The sequence below is a fragment of the Aythya ferina genome (genome assembly GCF_964211825.1).
Source record: "Aythya ferina genome assembly, chromosome: 2".
Taxonomy (NCBI): Eukaryota; Metazoa; Chordata; class Aves; order Anseriformes; family Anatidae; genus Aythya; species Aythya ferina.
In genome coordinates, this window is record NC_140297.1 from 40848477 (window position 1) to 40872137 (window position 23661).

Here is a 23661-nt window from a genome sequence, read left to right on the forward strand (position 1 = left end):
GGACAGGTGCGTGGAAAAGGGAAGGGATAGGGGCTGGGACAGCTGAGCACCGCTGAGCTGCGCTTGTACGAGCTCACATTTCCAACACCATGGTGCCAGGAAAATTGAAGCCCCGGTGCAGATCCCGGTGGCGGCTGATCTGAAGGAGGGACGTCTGTCTGCATACCTTCTGCCTAGGAATTTAAGGAGGGGCACACCCGATGCCCGGTGGAGATCCCCTGGCATGGGGATGGGGTAAAAGGCGCATGGAGCAGCACCGCTCGCTGCTAGCTGCCGGCCGCCCATCTGCATCCTTGTGGTTTTAGCTCATGGCTCACTTGGGAGTCCCTCTGCCGCTAACTTCACTTCTCCCAGTGACTCCAATTTCACTTTTTTTCATTTGCTTTCTCTCTTCTTTTCTTTTGAACTTCTCCTTACATCTCCCTTTACTTATTGAAAGAAAAACCTGGTGTGATCATGCTGGTTTATACGATATTTTTAAACATGCACCAAAACTTCAGCAGTGTCGTGGGTGACATTCTATCAAAATTATTTAGTAGGCTGATTTGTTTTTATTCGTAAATGTTTTCTTTAGGGGACAAGTCTCATTAACCAAAGTGCAAAAATTAAAATTAAAACAATAAAAATAAATATGAAAACCTCATTAAAATTAATCTCTGACTAGCGTGTTTTGAGATAAAAGATCATTTCAACATCTGTCATTATTCCAGGCGCTACATGTTTTCAATACTAATGTTTTTCTACACATTTTTCAATACTAAGATGCTGTTGAAGGCAACAACACATATCGGCATTTCAGATGAAGATGGTTTAGCTCCATCACGTTATCCCTGAGCTCAGGGTCCTAAGTGAAAGGAATTAAGGTTAAGGGTTACAACCCGTGTATTTCATGGGTGAAAATGCCTAAACTGTGCATTTAAACAACCTCATTTCTGTCCTCCTCTGCTGGCATAAGGCTATTCAAAGCCTGCTGTCAAAATACTTCTGTATGTGGTCCTAAATTAGACTAAATTGACTTTTAAAAGCAAATTGCATCCAATTTCTTTATGATTATTATGTCAGTATTGAAAACTGGGTTTATCTCCTGCATTTTCTGTTACTGTATGCAAGAGGGAGCAGCCTGCAAACCATCACAGATTGCTTTCTCCCACCAACCTCAGTCCTTTCAAGGTACATGGGGTGGGGGTTCTCGCTGTCACGAGGCTGCAGGCAACAAGGCAGCAGGAAACCAAGTACCTCAAGCAGAGGGCAAAGAGAGAAATCTCTGCTGGTGGTTTCCATGGCAATCAGACAACCAGAGCGATCTGCACACCGGGCCCCAGGAAGGGGCCAGCATCTCCCGGTGATCCTGTGCTTCGCACCTTCCACTCTCCCCTTGCTCAGCAGGGCACTGCCTGCCTAAGGTGCAGCTGCCAGAAATGATTCCCTCTGAGCTTCTGTCATGAATAACTGTGCTGCCCTGGTGACATCTAGAATCCCCCATTAGGATCCACACAGACCTCGACATAGGTCACTGTCCAAGTTGTCACACCCGTCTCCAGCCCACACGGCCACGCACCACGCAGCACAGCAGAATTCAAAGCTGTAACGAACAGTCTTAGGAAAAAAAATTGTTAAAGCCACTGTGGGTCTTCCACCTCCATTAAAATCACACAAGCAGTGTACCATGATATGCAAGCATTCTGTATTTTCTTCTGGAATGAAACTCAAGCACTTCTACTACCTGCATGCAACATAAATCACACTGTCAGTGTTTTACAAGTTCTGGTCATGATTTGAAGCAAGCCTTTTACTTAAAATGACTCCAGTAGATTCTCTGACTATCACATCTTTTACTTGTACTTTCAAAGGAGATGACAGCAGTATCCTAGCTTAAATGACTGATCATTATCATTATTGATAATGTATTAATGCTTTGGTGTAATTTCACTCAAGAGTGTAAACTGTACTTACTGACCTTTGTGATACAAATAAATGAAATCAAATGTTGTAGCTCTGGAATTCTAGGGACTGGTTTCTATGGAAGAATATACTAGTGGGTGACTTGCTTGGTTTGTATAATAGGTGCTGCCTCTTGCATAAGAAATCACAGAAATATTAATGTAAAACGACTGCTGTGTCTCATAGTGTATTATCATATTATGAAGCTTTCAATAGATGATCTTTCCCATGTTCTTAGACAACCTTGACCTTCAGTTCTTAGTGGGGTGAATAATATTACATCACATCTAAAGAGAACAGTGTAATCATCTTTTCTATTTGCAGCACTAAGACAGTCAACGGTATTTGATACAATCAGCATGTGTCTTGATACTGAAGGCACATGGTGACAAGTCTAACTGAATGTAGTTATTTGGCTGTCATGAAATGCACCTTATGGTGATAAACTTCAGCCATAAAATTGGAAGACTATCACATAAACATGTTTCATGAAGAAATACACTAGCAGAATTCACTGCTAGTTTATAGCAGGAAAACTGCGTTCTATTTATTATGCTGCAATTTTTACAGTACGTCAGGTTCGAAAACTCATTACATTTTACAATGAAGTAATTACTGGGTGTTGATTCTTCTCCTTCAACCAACAGGTCTATCTAATTAGTGTACAATAAATTGAAATACTGCGATTAAGGATGTATGAGAGGATACTACGCCTGGATGCAGTTTCACTGTGCTTAGAAGCAGGGGGACTGCGCATCTGGTCCCCCACCATGTGCCTGGGGAAGGTACCTCCTGGGGCAATGCTCCATGCAATGCTCTGCTTTGCATGCTCTCCTCCATAAACATGGTGTAACACAGGCACTATGATAAGCATATGAAGGCAGTTCATTTCACACTTGTGTGTACTAAATCTTAAACTTGATACAAAACAGCATTTTCTTTTCATTACTTATCAGACTTTTTATCTTTTAGATAAATTTCTTCTCCCTGTAATCTTAAAGGATATGGTGTTCATAACACTTACTGAAGGTTAAGCTATAAAACTACCCAAAACAATAGCTTCAATAAACTCAGTCTTATCTTCAGCATAAGTCAGCCTCACTGCCGTGTAATGTTTCCAGCTCGGTATTTTATTGGTTATGGGGGATGTTCTGAGGCACAAGGAGCAGGAAGGTTTCTCAGTCCTACTGAAAGTCAACAAGAATGGGAAATACCTCCATCTGTGCTTTCAAAGAACCCCACGGTGTGTTTGATCAGCTGCCTGTCTAGGAGATTTTGAAATAGGGGGTCACTCTTCTACTAGATTAACAATCCTCTACTCGATTAACACTCATTAGCAGTAATGGAATGTGACTGTGCTTGTAAACCATTCCCCCAAAACAATATGACTATCTAAGAAGCTGTGTTCATCTGCTGTTTTCACGCTGCCCAGGTAAACAGTGGGGCAGAAATGGTCTTCAAGGAGTATTTGCAATGCAGTGGGTTACTTGGAACACATTTACCCTACTCCACCTGCTCAGAGTCTGTAAACTGGACAGCATTACAGGAGGGGTACCCTGGAATGGCGGCAGAAGAAAAAGATTGATGCAAGCTGTGGTTTAACTATTCAGGCAGCAGAGCAGACACCTTTGGGCCACTGCAGCTCAGCATAAATGTAAACTACATAAATCTTGGCTGCTGTTCACGTATCTGCTAGAAGAAGAGGAAATAATTAAATAACCCTGATTTTTTTTCCAGGTCAGAAAGGTTGTCCTCTCAAAATTATTTAATCTTTTCAGTATTCTTGCAGCTATTCATGGCATTAGACAGCTTTATGATTACAAAGATAATATCAATGCCTCACTTTTAAGTAAAACTTATCCAATATTAATCATTACTTGGTTAATTCAACAAAGAAAAATAATCATGAAGTCTCAAAGAAACAAGAATGTTGTTACAGGCCCATTACATCTACACATCAGTTAACCTCACTAGAGCTACTGAAGCTCAGCAGACATGATTAATACAACTAAAATGGGGTTTCTCCAGCCTAAGCTTTGACATTATTGTGTTATTATTTGCTAAAAAGCAGATTCTATTAGATGAAGCAAAATTATGTTTTTGCTTTCAGAGAGGCCAAGCAGGGTTTTAGGTTGTCAATTTAGGAAAAACTGAAACTTCATGTTGGCAACTAATTGGAAAATTTAATGAATTCTACCAAAGAACTGTTGATAAAACACAGTAATTCCAAGACTGCTAGGAAGATTATTTTTCCTCACCTATTTTATTTCTTTTATTATTGATTCATATGCTATTAGCATGCCAAAATCCCTTCCCATGTTGTGCAAATAATTAGTGAGATAACATATTTATACTAAAATGCTGTCTTGTCTTGTGTCTGCACATACTGGAAAAAATTGTATCAGTCTACCTTTTAAAAAATAGAATATCAGATGTGCCATTGTCCACAAAGTGGGTAAAATCATCTGTTTCATTTATGTCCTTATAATGTACAAAAAAAAAAAAAAAAACTTTGAGGGAAAACATGTAAGAAAAATTACACTATAAGACAGTCTGACTATAGATAAGAGTTTTAGACGTATGAGATTTTCCTCATAGAACTGGGCATATTCACATGAAGAAAGTCATTAGAAAATGACAGATAAACATCAGGGCAGAGATCACTGGGGAATTATGATAAATTTCTTGCTCCTGTGATCATTAATCAAGAGATATAGGTGTTGTTGATCTCATGAGATAGGGGAATCCTGGGTTGCTGCCTCTGCTCCACAAATTATTAATATGTTCTCGCTTTATAAACCTTTCTGTTCTACTGTAGATTTAAAGTATTACCTATGGTTAGTTAGAACAAATGAAACTTCAAGAGATTAAAAAATCTGCAGATATTAAAACAGTGGCTAGAGAAGGCAATGTTATACCATGTGTCTGGTAAGTGAATATGATAAGCATCAGAAAGTATTTTTTGCACACTCCCTACCAAGCCAGCGTGAAAGATTTGCTTAGGTAATGACAGTAATGACACAGCAGCTTGGCAGGGTTTTTTTTAAGTGGGCTTTAGAATTTTTGAAAGATTTTTGAATTTTGGCTTTCAATTAATCTGCAGTCCTACGGGCATTAATTATAAATATGAAATGAATGTACATTTAATAGATAGGTCAGGACACAGTTTGAACATTTTAACCATGAGATTTTTAGATTGCTGATTAGAGATTAAAAAAAAAAAAAAAAAAAAAAAAAAAAGAAAGAAAGAAACATGGAAACATTCACAAATAAGATTAAATGACTAAATCCCATCATGGTGGTAGATTAACTGCCCCAGGTGTTCCTTATAATGTGATCTTGAGGTCTCTTCCAACCTAGAAATTCTGTGATTCTGTGATATGATGCTTAATGAGTTCCTTAATGATTTGAAAAGGGGAAGGGATAGTATGGCAACAAAATTTGTTAGGACACTAGGCTATATAGGTGTACAAGAACCTGATATGACTGTAGAGAATGTTAAGGAAACTTATATAAGGTAGGTGAAAAGTCAGCATGATATCAAAGAAATTAAAAATCAGGCTGCAAAGATAAATAATCTGTTCAACTTGGAAAGCTCTAAACTGATTTTATCATCTAAAGGAGACTTGGGACATCAATGTATACAGATCAATGAGCAACTCTAGCCAAAAAAGCAGATCAGGCATGGACTGTACAAAAGGAAGAAATAAGCAAGAATGTGGAAACTACTGTAATGGCAGCATAGAAACAGTGGTGCAGCGTGAGAGAGTATGTGGCACTCAGTCTCCAAAAGGGTTCTGGAGGGGAAATACAAGAATTTTCCTGGAGAGTGTGCAATGGTAGAAGCTGTTACCTTACAAACAGAAATCTGTGCATTAATGTATGTTCTAGATCAGGTAGTTAATGATCCTCACCTTTTTCTTGTTTGTAAAGTGAAGGAGGCATTCGGTGTAACCAAGAAGTAGAAAGCTCGATACATTTTTAGTCCATTTGAGCTGCAAAATTCACTGCCATAGGAAATCATTGCAACTAAGAATTCAATAAGATAAAAGGTCTGAATGATCATATAGATAACAACAATATATAGACCTATCATAATTATTGATTTAAAAAAAAAAAAAAAGTTCAATAGCTATTGCATAACACTTGATAGCCATGAGGTTTCTATAACTTCCTCTGAAACTCAGGGTGCTAGGCCTATCATTTGGGCAACAGATGTTGAGAAGCCACTTGGCATTTCCAAGCCTGACACAGAAAAATATTTTTAGTCATGACAAAACATAGCAATAATAGCAACTAAAATATACTGAGCTACATAACCTAATCTTTAAAATCCACTTTTCTGTTTATGCCTAGCTAAACACAGACAAGTAACCATAGACACAATGCCACTTCCTTTCAGCAGAAATCCCCATCAACTATAAATTCAGTCTAAAGTCAAGCCAATCTAGTGTTTTATTTCTGACTTTATTCTTTCTAGATTTATTTTTGCCCATGTTCAGACTTGCTCACACACAGGCACCCGCACCACGCTCCCCTCACCCTCTCTATGGCAGCAGCCTGGCTGGGCTGGGACCAGGGAGCACTACTACCATCAGAAGGGGACCCCATGCCTTCACCCACTGTCCCCATGGGCTTCCCATGGAGGCAGGTGGGTTTGGGCTGGGTGCAGGAGCCCGCAACCATGCTGGTTCCCCTCTTCTCCAGGGCCGAGGGGGACATCTCCGCACCTGCACCAGCCCATGTTGGTGGGGAACATTGAGGCAGGAGGCTGAGAGGGACAGTGGGGCTGTGGGACCCAAGGCCTGCTCCTGAGTGGAAGGTGGAGAGACAGGGCATCTCCCATATGTCTATGATAGTGGTAGTGGGGCTAAGGAAATATCCACGGGTGGGAGGTGGACCTCGGCCTGCCTGATAGAGAGTGGGCAGCGGGCTGCCAGGCACAGCATATCCTCAAAGCTGATAGCCAGATCAGAGAGAAACACTGACAGAGAAGCTCTAAATTCTCCAGTGTAGAGTGTGGCCACTCATGTAATGAGGTCTTGAGGTGCTCAACATTAACCAATAAATGTTTTTATGTGAGTAAAAACAGTGGAGTTTTTTTTGGCCTGTGAGAGGCAGAAGCCTTCCCTGCCATGGCTGCCATTACTGCATTTTCAAATCCCCTTTAAGTGGTGTTCTGCTGAGCATACGTTTCATGTAAAACAAGGTGGGGACAGATGACAGCGCTCGGGGAGGGAAGGAATGTTTCCTCAATATTGTACTTTTTTTTTTTTTTTTTTTTTTTGACATAGCTACTTCCTTGAGCAGCTCCAACCTGTCAGAAAGTGTGAAAATGTCTTCTGCTCACATCTGAGAAAAAGATGCACAGCTGAATCAAGGAATGGCTGCGTAAGTAATTTTATTTTTTATGATTTGAGCCCCAAAAGGTCTTAAACTGTCAGATTTATTGTCTATCCAATTTTATGACTTTTAGTTGTATTTATTCTATGATGTTTACCATCAAATGTGTCTACGTGAGCTCTGGTTTGTAGGCTTTCACATTGCTAAATCATTTTTTAAGCTTTAGATGTAGCTTCTGCTCAACATCAATCCCCCGAGGTATACCATTAACATGAATCATTTCTGAAAGTATGTCGTGCAATATGAACTTCTTGTTGAGTCAATCATTCACTCTGATTGAAAGAAGTGATGACCTTCACAGAAGAAGTGTATTGCAGCTAAATATCCCAGGACCCTCTTCACTACTGTCAGTCGTGGCTGCTTTTGGAGCTTGTGCAGACTTAATCATAGCACAAAAATAGGCTGAAGATTATTTTCCTTTATGTGGTTAGGTCAGCAGAGCTTTAAATAAAAGACTGACAACAAACCCCCTCTACTGAGTCACAGAGACCACTTCATTTCTTGAGTGTTGTTTTAACAGTGGACTTAAAGAAAAATGTAAGTGGTGCTTTGGTCAGTTTGTTTCGTTTTCCTCAATGCCTATCAAATAAGATCTTTTTTAGAAGTACTGTCTTCTCAAGAGGTTTTACAGCAATGGGTGTTTTTTGTCCTCTTAGGAAAGAGGCCTAGATTTGCAAATGTACTCAGGCATCTCCCACCACTGATACTGTTAAACTGGACTGAAAGCCTGGATCCCACAGATCTGAACTTGCAACGTGGGATGAAAGCATAATGAAGATCATAAAGATCATAGTGAAGATCATTAAGATCATAATGAAGAGCATAAAGATCAGTGAATTACTGTGAAGGCTGTTTAGTTAACTTATGCTTTAGCACAGCTGCCTTTCTAAGACTAGATGCTATTTTACATTAGCACCTGTTCCTGTACAACTACTCCAAAAGTAGAAGACTTGGTTAAAAAAATAAATATTTTTGCTGTTAAAAGGCATAGATTGTTATAACGGGTTCCATATTGGATGGCCTTTGAGATCTTGAATTTGTCACTCACCCTTCCTGTACATCAGCTCTTTCTTCTGTAAATTAGCCTAATTATATGTTCCTGCTTTATAAAGTCAGTGGGAGGCCTGGTTCAGCCTTCTTCAGTTTGGTTCTTTCATTAATGATTTAATGTGCTTGGAGATTACTGGGTGCAAAGGTACATAAAAAGGAAGTTAAATTGAACGGAGATAGTCTAGACAAAGAAAATAAAACAGCGACAGTTCCACACACTTTCACAAAGTTAGTTTTTCCTATTTCTTGTATGCTGCATTCTTCAATGTAAAATATTATAGATGTTTTCTTTTCCATTTGACAAGCAGAGAGAGTTTGGAGACACTCTGAAATTTGTGAATATATCATTTTCCTCTGAAAATAATCTGATTTGAAAAAGTGATTATCTGCTTCCTAAGCAGTATTTCTGCTGCTGAAATACTATATTTCAACAAATATAAACACTTCAATGAGACTAAATATGCAGATTGCATTTGTGTAAGTTCACACTTGCTCTTAACTTCCAGAGTCATCAGTTACTGCAATACTTTCTACATTTGTATTTCTGAAGGAAGAAATCAACCTGTTTGTGTCTGAGATTTAACCAATGTATACAGGATAGTCTTAGCAGAAGGATGACAAAAGTGGATGACGCAATAACCTAATGACCCTATGTAAAATTTCTGTTCATTGTGTCTCATAGTATGATATTTTGGCAATGTCATTTGAAATGGTTTAGAGGAAGACACACACACACACACACAAAAGCAATTACCAAGTACATCTTCTCCGCTCCATCTAACACAATACAGGAGTTTTGAAGTTCAAAATTTGAGAAAATATATTATTAATATGGCTCTGCATAATCTTATTAGTTGCTTAGTTGGAAAAGCATGCAATATTTATGCAGATTCCTGCTACCAACAATTAAACAAACACTAATATGTTACTACTGCATTTGGAAGCGTATTTTTCTATAGTATGTCTGATGTACGAGCGAGAAAAAAATTAGATGGATGTAAAAAAAATAAAAATCATTGACATAGTATTTAAAAATAATGAATTGAGTGTTATTTCCAACAGGAAGTACCACGCCCAAAGATAATGATTTAGAATTCAGAATGTTATCCTGTTCATTTCTTACTTTGCAGAGTGCACCAATGTATAGATATATCCCACTGTCATACATGTTGTTTATACCCAAAGCAATTTGATTTTTTTGTAATAGATATTGAAATGAAGGAGTATTCCTTCTGCATGATCACGTAGGACTATGGCATTTAAAGGTCATCATGAAAAGCATCTTCCAGACACCTACTATCAACAGTAACCTCTCAGAGTATTGACTGATAATGATTATGTATTGTTAAAAGCATTTTCTGTCAAATAGAAATAAATGTTTTTCATATTGTTTCCTGCTTCTTGGATAAATAGAAAAAGATAAGATTTTCAGTATTTATTCTACTGTCTGCTCATGTATGTAAGCAGCCCCTTCAGAATTTAATCTCTATAGCAATATTTTCTTTATAGATATTACAACCTTGAATTGAGATTTTAACATCAAATACAGTAAATTTTAGTGTTCAGAACTGTCAACAGTGATAATAACAAAACATCCCTAAGGCTGTGTGGCGGCAAAGACTTTTAAAAGTAACAAAATAGATAACAAATCATCATAGACAATTGTCTCCTTCAATTTCTTGAGCCTCTGTTATAATATTTTCAGACTGCCCATTGAAACTAAGAGGAAACACAGAACACCTAATTGATAGCAGCTAGTTTTAGGTGAAAAGGAAAACTGACGCGTAATCCAACGAGTGTAGGAAGATACTGATTTACTGTTATGCTGGAGGTTGGCTGGTTCCCAGAGAATGTCTTTGATCTTTTGGCCATCACAAACCCTATGGAATCTGTAGGTGTAATTGCTACTTTCAAGTCAGGCTAAATCAGGAAACAGTCACATTCCTCTTTATTTTGGAACAGTATCAGACTGTATACAAATCACAAAGCAGCACACAAGGCTGGGATAAGCACCAAGCTATGAGGATTGAGGGTGTGTTTCAGCATATTTTTTTTTTTGGTTGGTTGGTTGGCTTTGCAGCTGGCAGGAGATTCCTGCTCCCCTTTGCTCCTGTTTGTTACTGCCCTTTTTTGTGTTTACTATCCCAAGTTGTGCTGCAGGGCTAAGCCAAAACAATGAAACAATCCAGTTGTGCTGCTATTTTTTATTTTTTAATAAAGAGGTCTTCCAAAAGCATGAGAAGGAATGATAAGCTCAGAGCACATCATTGATCAAGCTTGCAATGTGATCCCACAAACATCTGGCAATTCAGAGTGGACTAACTATAGCATAGGTGGGGCTGAAGATGGGGGTAAAAACAAGTGAAAATGAGCAAATAGTGACTTTGTTGCTGGATAAAACATCCATGGGACTATATGCTTGGGAGTTTTCCATGGGGTCTGAACAGAAATGCAGAAATTGAGTGTTGTTCTGATGTCTTTGTAAATATTTGTGATTCAGACGTCACTACAAAGGCAGCAGAAAAGCCCAGAGGATAGCAAAGAATCATGGCAGCATGGCTAAGGGACAGTGTTTCAGGGCTGGGTACTGGATAGAAAAATTTGGAATTATGATTAGGGATTATGAGCAATCTCCTGTTGACTGATTCTTAATGTGTTCAGGCAAGCAAGAATTGATGCCTATTCTCCGAGGATAAACAAGTACATGAGGCAAATTTCTAATTATATTTTATTTCTTTTGTTGCTGGCAACAACTCACAGAACTCAAAGAATTTTATAGCTATTTAGTCTAAAAGATTTTCACTATTACATACAGCACAACTGACAAAGAAAACATGACTAGCCCAAGGAAGTAGCTTCATTATTAATTACAGTAATTATTTATGATGTTTTTGTTAAGCAGTGACAGTGCACTTAGGACTGCATATAGCCAAACCAAATGCCCGAAGGACTGTGCGATGGAAAGCAGGTGCTGACCATCTGCATCTCATGTCTTTGGTGGATATTGAAAGTGTTGACAAGGGACTCTAAGCTGAAAAGGAAACTATTCATATAGGAAAAAAGGAAACTACTCATAGAAGATGTCTCATCTTTTGAAATACTTTTATTTTTATAATACCTAATTGTTACAAAATTTGAATGCTTCAAAATCATTTATTCTTACAAATACTAAGCAAAAGAGTAATGTCTGTATTAATAAAGTAGAGACTGAAATATGATTTATTAACACTAATGGGAGACCTGAGGTTTAAATGCAACTCCCCACAGTCCTAATAGGTTCAACACCTTTTTTAGGGTTGATACACTTATTTTTGTTCCCTCCCCTTCACCTCACCTTCCCATCTTACTCCTTTCCCCAGTCCCTTTCAACAGCCCGTCCACCTGCTGTCCCCGGATTCTTGTTGCTGCTGTGCTGTAACTCATCTCTAACAGTTACATCTAATGATAACTGCTCTTCATTTACTGGGAACCAGTACATTTCTTGGCCTACTCCTCATCCAAGAGGGTACGTGGATTTTTCTAAACACTGGGGCCATGCCTTGGTCTTCACTGGCAGTCAGGCTTCCCACACCTCTCAAGTTACTGAACCTCTAGGCAGCAGCTGGGGGAGTGAAATCCGTACCACTGGAAGAGAAGAGCAAGCTCAAGACCACTGAACATGTGGAAACTGAGCAGGTACAAGTGTATGGGAGCTGATGACATGCATCCTAGGGTCCTGAGGGAACTGGCTGATGGAGTTGCCAAGCCACTCTCCATCATATCTGAAAAGTCATGGCAGTCAGGCAAGGTCCTGTGATTGGAAAAAGGGAAACATTGCTCCCATTTTTAAAAAGGGTAGAAAGGAAGACCTGGGGAACTACAGACTGCTGAGCCTCACTTCTGTGCCTGGGAAGATCATGGAACAGATCCTCCTCGAGGCAATGTTAAGGCACATGCAAGACAAGGAGGTGATCTGAGACAGCCAGCATGGCTTCACCAAGGGCAAATTGTGCCTGAGCAATCTGGTGGCCTTCTGAGATGGAGTGACTGCATGAGTCAACAAGGGAAGACTGACTGATGTCATCCAACTGGACATCTGTAAGGCCTTTACATGATCCCACACAACATCCTTATCTCTAAATTGCAGAGAGATGGATTTGATGGATGGACTTTTGGGTGGATAAGGAATTGGCTGGATGGCCACAGCCAGAGAATTTTGGTCAATGGCTCTATGCCCTGGTGGAGGCTAGTGACAAGAGGTGTCCCTCAGGGGTCCATCGTGGGAACAATGGTATTTAATATCTTTATCAATGACATAGTGGGATTGAATGCATCCTCAGCACATTTGCAAATGACATGAAGCTGGGTGGTGCGATCGATACAACAGAAGGAAGGGATGCCATCCAAAGGGACCTGGGCAAGCTTCAAAAGTGGGCCCACGTGAACCTAATGAGGTTCAACAAGGCCAAGTGCAAGGTGCTGCACCTGGGTCATTAGATGATCTTTTATGTCCCTTCCGACTTGAGCCAGTCTATGAGTCTAAAACAACATTTCTTATCTTGGAAGGTTAACATAGGTAGGGTTTCTGGAAGACTTGACATTGAAGGAAGGATTTGAATGATCAGAGGATCAGAACTGGAAGGAAATTCCACATTAAATGGCTCAGCGGGAGAAATGAAGTATAATTATGGATGCTGGAAAAGACTGCAAAAGTTGTATTTAGACAGGATAACTGTGAAGTACAAAGGTAATAAGACCATATTCTTCTGGCAATGAATGAAGGACACGCTAGAACAAATTGTATGCTAATATAATAGATAGCTTTTTCACAGGCTCAGATGCACAGCTGAATTACCCCAGCTGGTTGAGATATTATATCTCAGCTGAACCATGGTAACTGACTATGTGCATACTTTTCACTCATGGGAAGCATGAAGTAGAGTGTGCTAATAGGTTCAACCCTTTCTACATGTAGACCTCTGTTAGGGATTTTCAGCGGGGTAAGGATGTGCTTATGGTCACACACTCAGCAATTCTTTGTCATCATATCTCAGTTGTCTGTCCACGTCCTAATAGGCACGCCTATTTCTGCTGTTTCCTATCTTCAGAACATGGGGCTTTGCGTAAGTGCTGAAAAGGAACAATTTTTGATCAGTGATTTATAAAAAAGCAACCTACTTCAGGCATCCTGGGAAAAATAGGTGGAGTGGAATCAAATGTAATGAGTACTAAACAGAGAGCTCCCTGACGGCTTGTGCCTGTAACTGCCCTGGGGAGGCAAAATGCCTCAGAGCTCTTCTGCTCAGTTGTCTGTGACGGTTTCACACCATCAGACTAATCCAGGGAGGAGTGAGCCCCAACATTTTCATTGGCACCAGTGCATTCCACATGCCCATTTACTCTGACTGTCATCAAACTAAAGATAAATCCAGCATTGATATTGCTTTTTTGAAAGGCCTACCAGACAAGATAAATTAAATACAAGCTGCAGCATTCTTTCTGAATTCACATAATGGGGGAATTTCAAAAACTCCAACATTGCCTCTCTAACCAAGGATTTGTAACCCATAATTACATTGATGCATGTGCCATGTCAGCAACAGCAGTGAAATTCACAGTATTTTTTATGTGAAATGTACTGTTTTATTGCATTAATTCACATTTAATGTGTACACAGTAATAACCATAAAGTATGATAACCAAAGTTATATATTTTCTTCAGAACCTTCATTTAGAGAGATTTCAAAAGAGTTCTAGGAAATTAAAATATCAGTCAGTTTACCTGCAGGATATAGAGCCAAAGCAGAAAGCACTGTAATTTCTTTTACAAGCAGCCCCTTCCTCACATAATGTCCCTACCTCTGACTGATAAAATACAATAGTCATAATGCTTGTACATATTCTTAAAACTGCTGTGCACAAAACCAAGACTTCAGAACTAAAGAAAAATGCAGCACTAGAGATAAACTGTGTTACTCAGAGTGGGCTAAGGAGAGGAGAGCTGTAATGAAAGAATAAAATTCAAGAATTTCTTCTCAATAGCATACAGAGATGACATCCATAAAGCAGGTGTGTCACACTCAAAAACAAACAAACAAACAAAAAAACAAAACCCACAACAAAACAGTTCTTCTCAATAGAAAGGAGCATGAACAAATGGATAGGCCAAGGTCTTCAAGTCCTTTCTCTTGAAAAGAGAAACAGCAGTAATAGGGGGTATAGATGATTAAAAAAAAAAAAAAAAAAAAAAAAAAAAGGGATCTGATATTTTTGTCTTTTTTTTTTTTTTTCCCATCTAATTCTGCTAGCTGTCAGGGCTACATTACACTAGCACTGATCTAAGCTGAACAACAAACCCTTCTTCACTATCAAAAAGAAAAAAAAAAAAAAAGGCACTACAATCCAGTCCAAGAAGAGTACATTCATTAAGCAAAGAAGCTAAAGTAGTCATAGCTTGTCCAAACACTGAGCAAAACTTTTGGTAGAGATAACGTAGTAATTAACACTTCTGTACACACATTAAATGAAATTTCAGGGACATTTTAATTTCATAGACATTTAAATTTAATTACACATGTTAAAAAACAAACAAACAAAACCAAGCAAGCAGTTAAATTGTTCAGCAATAACTCAACATAAGACTTAGACTACATATAAGACCAGAAAGCAGAGGAACATAATAGATACCACTGGAATTTGAAAGATAAAAGCAACCTTGGGCAGATTATGATTCATGAGTTGGATGGATTTACTTAGAATGACAAGAAGCACATAACACTTGATGGCAAGAAACAGGCATAATCAGAGTGGGCTTTTATCACCTTTGGCTTGCCAGAACTTGGTGCCAGGAGCTGTCACAGATCAGAAGTAAGAGTTTGGATTTCTCTCTATTGCAAGAAAATATTCAGTAAAACACTGCCTTCCTGCCTTCCAACACCTGAACGTTTAAGATCGGCATAAATAGAGAAGCTGACTTGGCACAGAAATTTAGCAGTTGCCCTCCTGACTCTGAAAAAGACTGAAAAAATCTGGTACAAGAAGCAGGTTCCACAGCAATTCCCTTTTAGCTTTTTAGATATAAACTAAGTAATTGTACTTAGCTCCATAAGAGAATCTTTTTCACATCACACAAGTGATCAAATGTCAGAGACCGTGCCTGAATTAAATATTAATTTATTTTGGAGAAAAGTTCCGTGATCTGTTACTAGCATTCTCAGCTCCTCTCTCTCTGCTTATTCTAACCAGTCCTTAAAACACGTTTTAATTGGAAATTTCTCAGATAATTGCATCATTCAAAGCCTTTTCTGTGCAGCAGTATATGGCACTGTGATGCTATGATGATTGAATGGAAACCTGGTAAAATATGCCAGTGAAGATTTATGTCCATTGGCACAAAACATCAGAAGAAAGCACTTAGTACAAGGCTGCAGGGCGATGACATGGGAAAGCTCCTGAGCAAAGCACTGAGATCTTTTCTGCTTCCAGAGCAGAGACTCATGATTCTCTTTGGAGTTTGTTAGTCACCCTTGTGTTCAGCTGATTAAATTTGTTTGTAGATGTCTTGAAGATTATATTGACAGCTATTCCTGCTTACATCTCAAATGGCAAGAAGTTGAAGAGCATGAGTTGACATGATATGACAAATGGAAAAATTAAATGCACCTCTGTGTAGGACTTACACTCATCTCCCGTTCACCCGCTGGCATTTTGACTATGTTTGAGACCAGAAATCAAACAGACGGGTGACATTTGGTTTTGCTAAGATAGTGGTGCTATTGGTGATTTATTCCTTCAGAAATGCACAAATTATCTGCTAAGATGGAAGTTAGCTAGTCAGAAGATTTGTAGAGTTCTTAATTCTCAGTGTTAATTTCATTGAAAAGTAAATCTTGTCAGCCATAAATTTAAAACAACTACGAAGGAGGGAAGCGGCCAGAATAAAAGGCTGTTGGAAAATGACCATGCAGTGGGTATGTCTGCAGCTACATCAACACACACTATCTAAGTGTATTTTAGAGCAGATTTAGGATCTGATTCTGATCTTCCTTCTACTTCAGTATAAATCAGAAAAGCAGTTCCACTGAACTTATCAAAGTTACATTGGGTTAAGAAAATAAAATCAAGCTTAGAATTTGAATGTCAACACTTACATAGTAGATAGCACAGTCAATGTCATATAAAGTTACTGTAATTTTAGGTAGAAACAGTTAGAATCTAGGTATCGCTTTTTTTAATATTTGTTTTCTGTTGCAAATGATTGTATGTAGACTTGTTGAAAATATATTAATTTACCTGAAATTGTTACTTCTGCTCACATTCTTTTTTGTGACAATCTTTTTAAGCATCAGAAATGACTTTTTATGGAGCAACTACCCAGGGAACAATGTATACCTGTACAGAATACTCTAAAAGAACCATATTCATTATCCTTATAGGAAGGGAAAAGGCCCCACATTTGGCACAATAACAAAATATTTTAAAAGAAGAACAATATAAAATGAGCTAGTGAAACAAAAAAATAAAAGGGGCAATAGGTGGTATAAAATATTTGCAGGTTACAGGGGAGACTGTTTAGTGAATTTCCATGTTAGAGATACGGAAAAATATATGCTAACATTAAAAATACAAATTAGAAAGAAAAGCACCTGACTTATGTTAAATAGCAGATCAGAGAAAGACATTGGAAGCGAAAATTGGGAGTTACATCCAAATAAATAGAATAGAAAGGAGTGTAAACAGTAGCAACCTAAACGTAAAGATGCCATACAACAGGCCAGAAGGGATTTGAAGGAGTAACAGTAAGGACAAGTAACCTATTAATAAAACTTTTTTTTCAGACATACAGTTACCAGAAAGCCTGACAGAGAGTCAGATGGGACCAATAGACAATCAAGGTATGAAAGGAACATTCAAGGAAGATGAGGCTATTGCAGGAAAGCTAAATTAATTTATTGCATCAGTGTTCATTACAGAAGAGAATGAGGCTCTGATATCAGTCATTCCTTATGGGAGATAAGGTTGAGGAACTGGCTCAAATTCAAGTGTCAATAGAAAAGGCTTTAGAGCAAGTTGACATACTGAACAGTAAGAAATCTCCAGGAACAGATGGTATTCACTGAAGATTTATAACAAATATAAAATTGCTAAACTGCTAACTGTGGTGTCTAACCTATTGCCAGAGGAACAGAAGGTGGGAAATGTGACACCAGTCTTTATGAAGGACTCCAGAGAGATCTTGGATCTATAGACTGTAAGTCTGCTTTCTGTAGAGGCAAAACGGTAAAACTGTAATGAAGGGAGAGATTAATAGACACCTGGACAAACACGATATATTGCATAACACACAGCTTCTACTGGGTGAAGATGTTCCTTGGAAATGTATTTAATTTTTTTTAAAGCCATCTACAAGCATGTGGATTATAGCAATCCTAATGCTATAAGGTATTTGGATTTTTAAAAGGCTTTTGACACAGTCCCTCATTAAAGGCTTCTACAAAATAAATTACCATGGAATTAATGGGAAGCTGTTGCCATGGATTAGTAATGACTTAAAAACAGATGATGACAAATAGCCCTAAGTGGTCAACTTTCTCAACCAACAGGTCCCCTAAATACCAATGGTGGGATTTACACTATGCATCCTTCTCCTGTACTACTTGGCAGAAGAGTTTCTTGGCGTGTAAGATAGCAAGAACTCCTAGAGCTTACTGGAAAGGACCGTGGAATAAAATAGCAAGGGAAATTCAGCATCAGTAAGTGCAAGGTAATTCATGTGGAGTAAATCAGTCCTGGTTATAAAAAGGATGGACTCTGAATGAACTATTTCCATTCTGGATGGAGAGATGAGTTTACAGCGGTTCATTCTGCAAGACCACCAGCCAGAGGGTCACAGATGTCAGCTGAAGTGTTAGAACTTCTTAGAAAAGGAACCGAGAAGAAAACAGAAAACATCTTAATAAACTGATGTATAGTAGCTTGAACACTGCGAGCAGCTCTGGTGACCCTGTTTCAAAAACATTTCAGAAGAACTAGAAGCAAAGATGACAATAATCTTGGCCTTGTATATGTAAGGATTCACTGGTGATAATATACACTGTAGAGCTTTTTTGTCCTGTATTACTAGCAGTGTGACAATAATAGTGAACAGGGGCTTGACTTGTAGTCATGAACACTTGTCTTTTTTTTCTGCTGCTTTTAATATACAAATTTAGTATGTTCTAACTGAAGAAACATTTTAACTTTTTGTTTTTACTTTTATTACTTGCTCTCATTTCTGCAAAGGTGTTGAGTGATAAGAACCCTTCTGCATATCTTCTGGGCTCCAATGGGTTCAGCAAATCTTCGATTGTGTTTTGCACATATGGTCCTTATTTCCACAGGCCATAGAAATGGTTAAAATAAGTGAAATAGTAGACGAGTGCATTGTATGGATATACAAATGCCCAAAACGGGTTACAGGGTTAAGTCAGGCGGGAGTTGTATGTGTTCACAACAGATGTGGACACAACATACAAGCAAAGATGCCAACACAAGAGAGGGGGTTCCAATGAATTTTCTGAAATTCCTCAGGACTGAAAAAAAAATGGCTAAGAAACTATCTTCTATACTCTGTCATGACTAATTCTAATTAACAAGAATCAAAACTACCAAATTTGTTGTCTTAGTTGACTCATATTCCCAAATTCAGATTCTTTAAATGAGAAAAAGTTCTTAATTTTCACCAGTTTGTCTCAGAGGTGTGTAGTTTCCCCCTCAGCCCAAAGCTCCTCTCTTAAACTGGCTGCCAGGAATTTTTCTCTGCAGCTTCTCCTTTTGTTCAGAGCCCCTTCTTAACTTCTTCCTCTGTACAAGAATAAAATACATGCTCCAGCTCTTCCTCTATTCAGGGTGGAGATAAGAGGATATAAAGAGAATCCCTTAAATTCTGTCAAAAACCTGAGATGTTTTGGCATACCTTAGACAAAAATGCAGAATTGCAGAGACTGCAAATTCTATTAACTGAATATCAGGGATGTGAACGACTAGTAGAAAGCCTTCTCACACAGTGTCTTCCTGAAAAAGCTCCAGATCTTATAGGGTTATCCTGAAAGTAAAAATTTGCTACCACTTAATGTACATTAAATGAAAGCTATTTACCAAGTTATGGATTAATTTTTTAATTCCTTTAGAGGCTGACACAACAGACCAGGTAAACTCGGCTGCCTCCCTCGGCTATGTCTGATTTGCAAAGATGGGGTAAATTATGCCATATGCTCTGTAAAAAAACAATGTGCTCTGTAGTTCAGGGCAGCTGTGGCAGGTATTGCACAGTGACTAAGAGGGACACAGCTGGCATCATTCATCTCACTTCATATTACCTTGAAAAAATTGTGTTTCTACTTGAAGGAAGCCTTTTAGGACGTCTCTAGAGTCTACAGAGAGGGACAGAGCCCTCCACAGGGAGGTTCATCCACTTTTCTTAGATACTATTTAGGATGGCATTAATTGGACTTTTAATTAACTGGTCTGTTTCTCTCCACTGGGTGTTACAGGAAGCCTAGATAAGGAGGTTGCTTTAGGTGTCTTACTTTCAGATGATTAGGTGAGGTGAATCCTAACTCCAATTTTAAAATAAAATAAAATAAAAGCATAACCTGTGTCATGGAAATTACTGTGAGTAGAGTAGATACAGTGTGTACCTTAGACCTTGGCTTTTTCAGGTGATCCTAAGTAAAGCATAAATAGTGGTGCTTCATGAGGAGTATTGTAACTGTACAACGTAAATGTTGAACACCAACTGCATGGTCTCAATAAAACAGAGATGAGGCTGCTGTAACAAGCAGTTCAATTCAGTGAAGAGCCCAAAGGTAGCAATCACAGAGCACTTTAATGCTTTAGTCCAACAGCTATGTAACAGCAACACCGCTATGTTGCCCTCAGCATGTGCACGGTGGAATTCCTTATGTCTTCGTCCCCTAAACTCCCTGTGACATAAGAACATTGTAGATGGCTCTGCAGAAGTTGTACACCAACATCTGAAAGAATAGCTGATCCCTCTTATCCCATATTCTGCCTCACGGGAACTTTTCTGAAAGCTGAAACACATTTAGCAGATAGGAAATAAACTATGACATAACCTAGGGAATTAGCAGAAATTTAACAGCTGAGAGAAGTACAGGAGTTGCTGCTAGTTTTAGCTTATGGGAGAGCAAAAACAATCCCTAATACCACATCTTCACTAAGATTTAGGTTTCAGTGCCAATAAACTGTGAAAATGAGTGCAATGAAGTTCAATTTAAAAATAAACAGTATGCAAAATATGCATAGTGGTGTACCATAAATATAGCATCTACTATGAGATTTACACTTTGGAACTGCGCACTTGACAAATGTTTTTCATTCTTTCTTGCAATTGATACCTAAGTATGTTTTCTGAATGTATTTTGGTCTCGCAGAAGCATAGTGCCATGTCCTATTATGTTCCACATGCAAGCAGTTAGAAGATTATATGCCAGCCACCAGCATTGTACAAGTCAAAAGTGATTTACCATGGATACATGTGACTCTTGATGAATATTTCTAAGATTATACAGCTGTTGTTTATCAAGTATCATTTATAAAGCATTACATGACAGTAAGCTATAAAGAATGCATGTGCAAGCTTGTAAAATGAAACATAATGCTTGGTAATTTAAAAAATATATTCATTGTAGATTTAATTGTTGAATAGTTATGTTGATTTATACCACACAAATGGGAACTTTATGATTCACAATGACTTAGCAGACAGTGAACTTCACTGCATCACTAAAATTGGTTTATAGGATTGAGTTGCGAGAAATGTGAAGTGTGTTCATAGGGATCAGTCCTGTGTTCTCTGCACTTGAAACTTTGCAATACTTTTGACTAGGCTTGTCCAAGTAGGACCACTAATGGATGCACTTCCACCAGTCTGATGAAGTCGAAAAGTTTATGAGATGACTAGTTATGGACTTGCATTAAATTGGGTAGTAACACCAGTCATGTTTCTAATAGGTTGGTAATGAGACTTTCTTCAGAAAATTGTAGTTAAAAATATGATCAAACATAACCAGACTTTTTTTCAGAATCTTGCACTTTTAGTTTAAAAAAAAAAAAAAAAAATCCTCTGTAAGCAAAAAGTGTAATAGTTAGAGAGGATTAATGAAATAGGAAATGAATAATTTAGAAATTTTGATATATTTGTGCCTTGTCTCTACTGTGTACTATGAGCTGGACTCCTCAGAGAGACGGTAACTCCCATAATTCCCATACATCAAGGCAAGACACTACTAATATCAACTGATGTACCACGAGAGAAGTAGTCCCACCTCACTGACTTGGGGTTACTCAAGCTTAATGCTTATAAAGCCCTTGAGACAGTATGGCAGTTTTTCCATTTTTGGGGGGGTTGTTATTATTATTATTATTATTATTATTATTATTATTATTATTATTATTATTATTATTAATGAGATGTCTACATTTTTAAAGGCGTTCTGGTGAAATTCCACCTCCTGACCATCTCTGACATAGCTGTTGGCAGCCCTAGCTGGGAAGCCTATGGCTATATGGGAATGGAGAATATCTTTCCTAGATATTCTGCAAAAAAAAAATTATTTGCTAGCTTGTCAGTTTCAATGCACAGAGGACTTCAATATTGAAAGTCTGTATTCCTTCTAAATGCTAAACTCAATAAATGAAAAGCAAATGTTGTTTCCTTAAAAAATTAAAAAGTGGGTCTGACAAGTGTAGTCAGCCAAGAATAATCCAATAATGCTAGATCCCAGGTGAATGCATAAATGGATGCAGTTCATCATGGTGCCTGTCTACTTTTCTCTCATATGGAAGCGGTAAAAGAAAACCTGTTAGTTTTCTGAATGAGTGAGCAGTAGCCTTGTAAAATGTGTGTAACTGCTTTCATACACAGAATAGTAAGTATACACCGCATTCATGCATATGCTTTTGTCATATGTTTGCACACCTGTGATGGTAGAAAGAAAATAATGCTGTATTATTCCAGGCTCAAAATTAATGCAAAGATTTTATTTACTGAATACTCATAATGCATTCTTAATCTTAAATACCATCACAAGAAGAGTGAAATTCTTGCAGAATACATGGGTGAGATTATTAGAGCTTTTCTGCTTTGCCAGTTGGTAACCTATCTGCTTTTGACTGTTTCTTTAAGATATGAGGAGCTCTTAGTATAGAATCTATCTACTTGTGGCTCTTTCTTTTGCTTATTTATTTTGGAAGATTGGATTTGTATTTGTGCTCAGACATTTGAAAAATGACAATACCCTGTATTAACCCACAAACCAAATACCAAATGCAATAGGAATTTCCTATAAATGTGTTAGATGATGAATGCTTGGCTCGCATCTCACAGGAACACGTTGAACAGAAAACTCAGAAGTCCAGGAATTCAATTATTGTGATAGTTCAATTAACCTCTATTGAACAGATGTAGAAATTATACCTAATTATACACGTAGCTGACTTCAGACATGGACCTCTGCCCACCAAGGACTAATCTAAGATCACCAAATTCATTTCACTTCAGACCTTTGCTCTCGGAAATGAGTACTACAGTAAGTGATTTCACCATTAAATATCCCTCTAGCGTCATAATCTTTCTAAAAGTCTGTTCGGTGCTCAATTTTATACTAAGAAACTTAATGTAAAATCCCCAAGTGTTATCACAGAAATTCTAAAGGAAAGGTCACAGATAAAAAAGTATTTTTACTGAATATTGCTCTAAGCCTACCTCACTTTGGCTCTGCAGACTTACACCACAATGCATGAATTTGTACCTCCAAATTTAATATACCTTTATCTGGTTGATGAGAAAAAGGTTTAAATTTATTCCTTAGCATGAATGCCCAGTGCAGGGCTGTATTCTGAGAGCCCAAGTGGTATGTAGATGTCCCTCTACAAGATGGTTTTGTCTCTCTTACCATAATGTATATTTCTTGAGGTTTCAGCAAATTCTCTAATTTATATCAGCCTTTTCTTAACACAGCCAAAACAAAGTTTTGTGATCAGTTACACACCTACGAACACAATTTTTGCAATATATTCTAGGGAAATATAGCCTGCATTGTATGTGCAACATAATTTTTATTGCACTCGTATTAAGACTAAAGAAGACAAAATGAGCACAGGGTTTAAAGTAGTGGCTTTTTCTCCTTTTGCCTTTACCAGTGTCATACATATATTATTTGTGCACATCCTTTTCTCTTATTAGCACCACTGCAAAAAGAAGAAAATGATCTTTTGTGTTCCTCC

At 38.1% G+C, this 23661-nt stretch overlaps 1 long non-coding RNA gene across 1 annotated transcript; it reads left to right on the forward strand.

Moving 5' to 3' along the window:
- The first annotated feature begins 5378 nt into the window (after positions 1 to 5378).
- LOC311433046 lies at positions 5379 to 9787 on the forward strand. Its single transcript, XR_014690522.1, has 3 exons — positions 5379 to 5458; positions 7236 to 7332; positions 8001 to 9787. It is a non-coding gene; the product is annotated as an uncharacterized lncRNA (long non-coding RNA).
- Positions 9788 to 23661: the final 13874 nt, after the last annotated feature.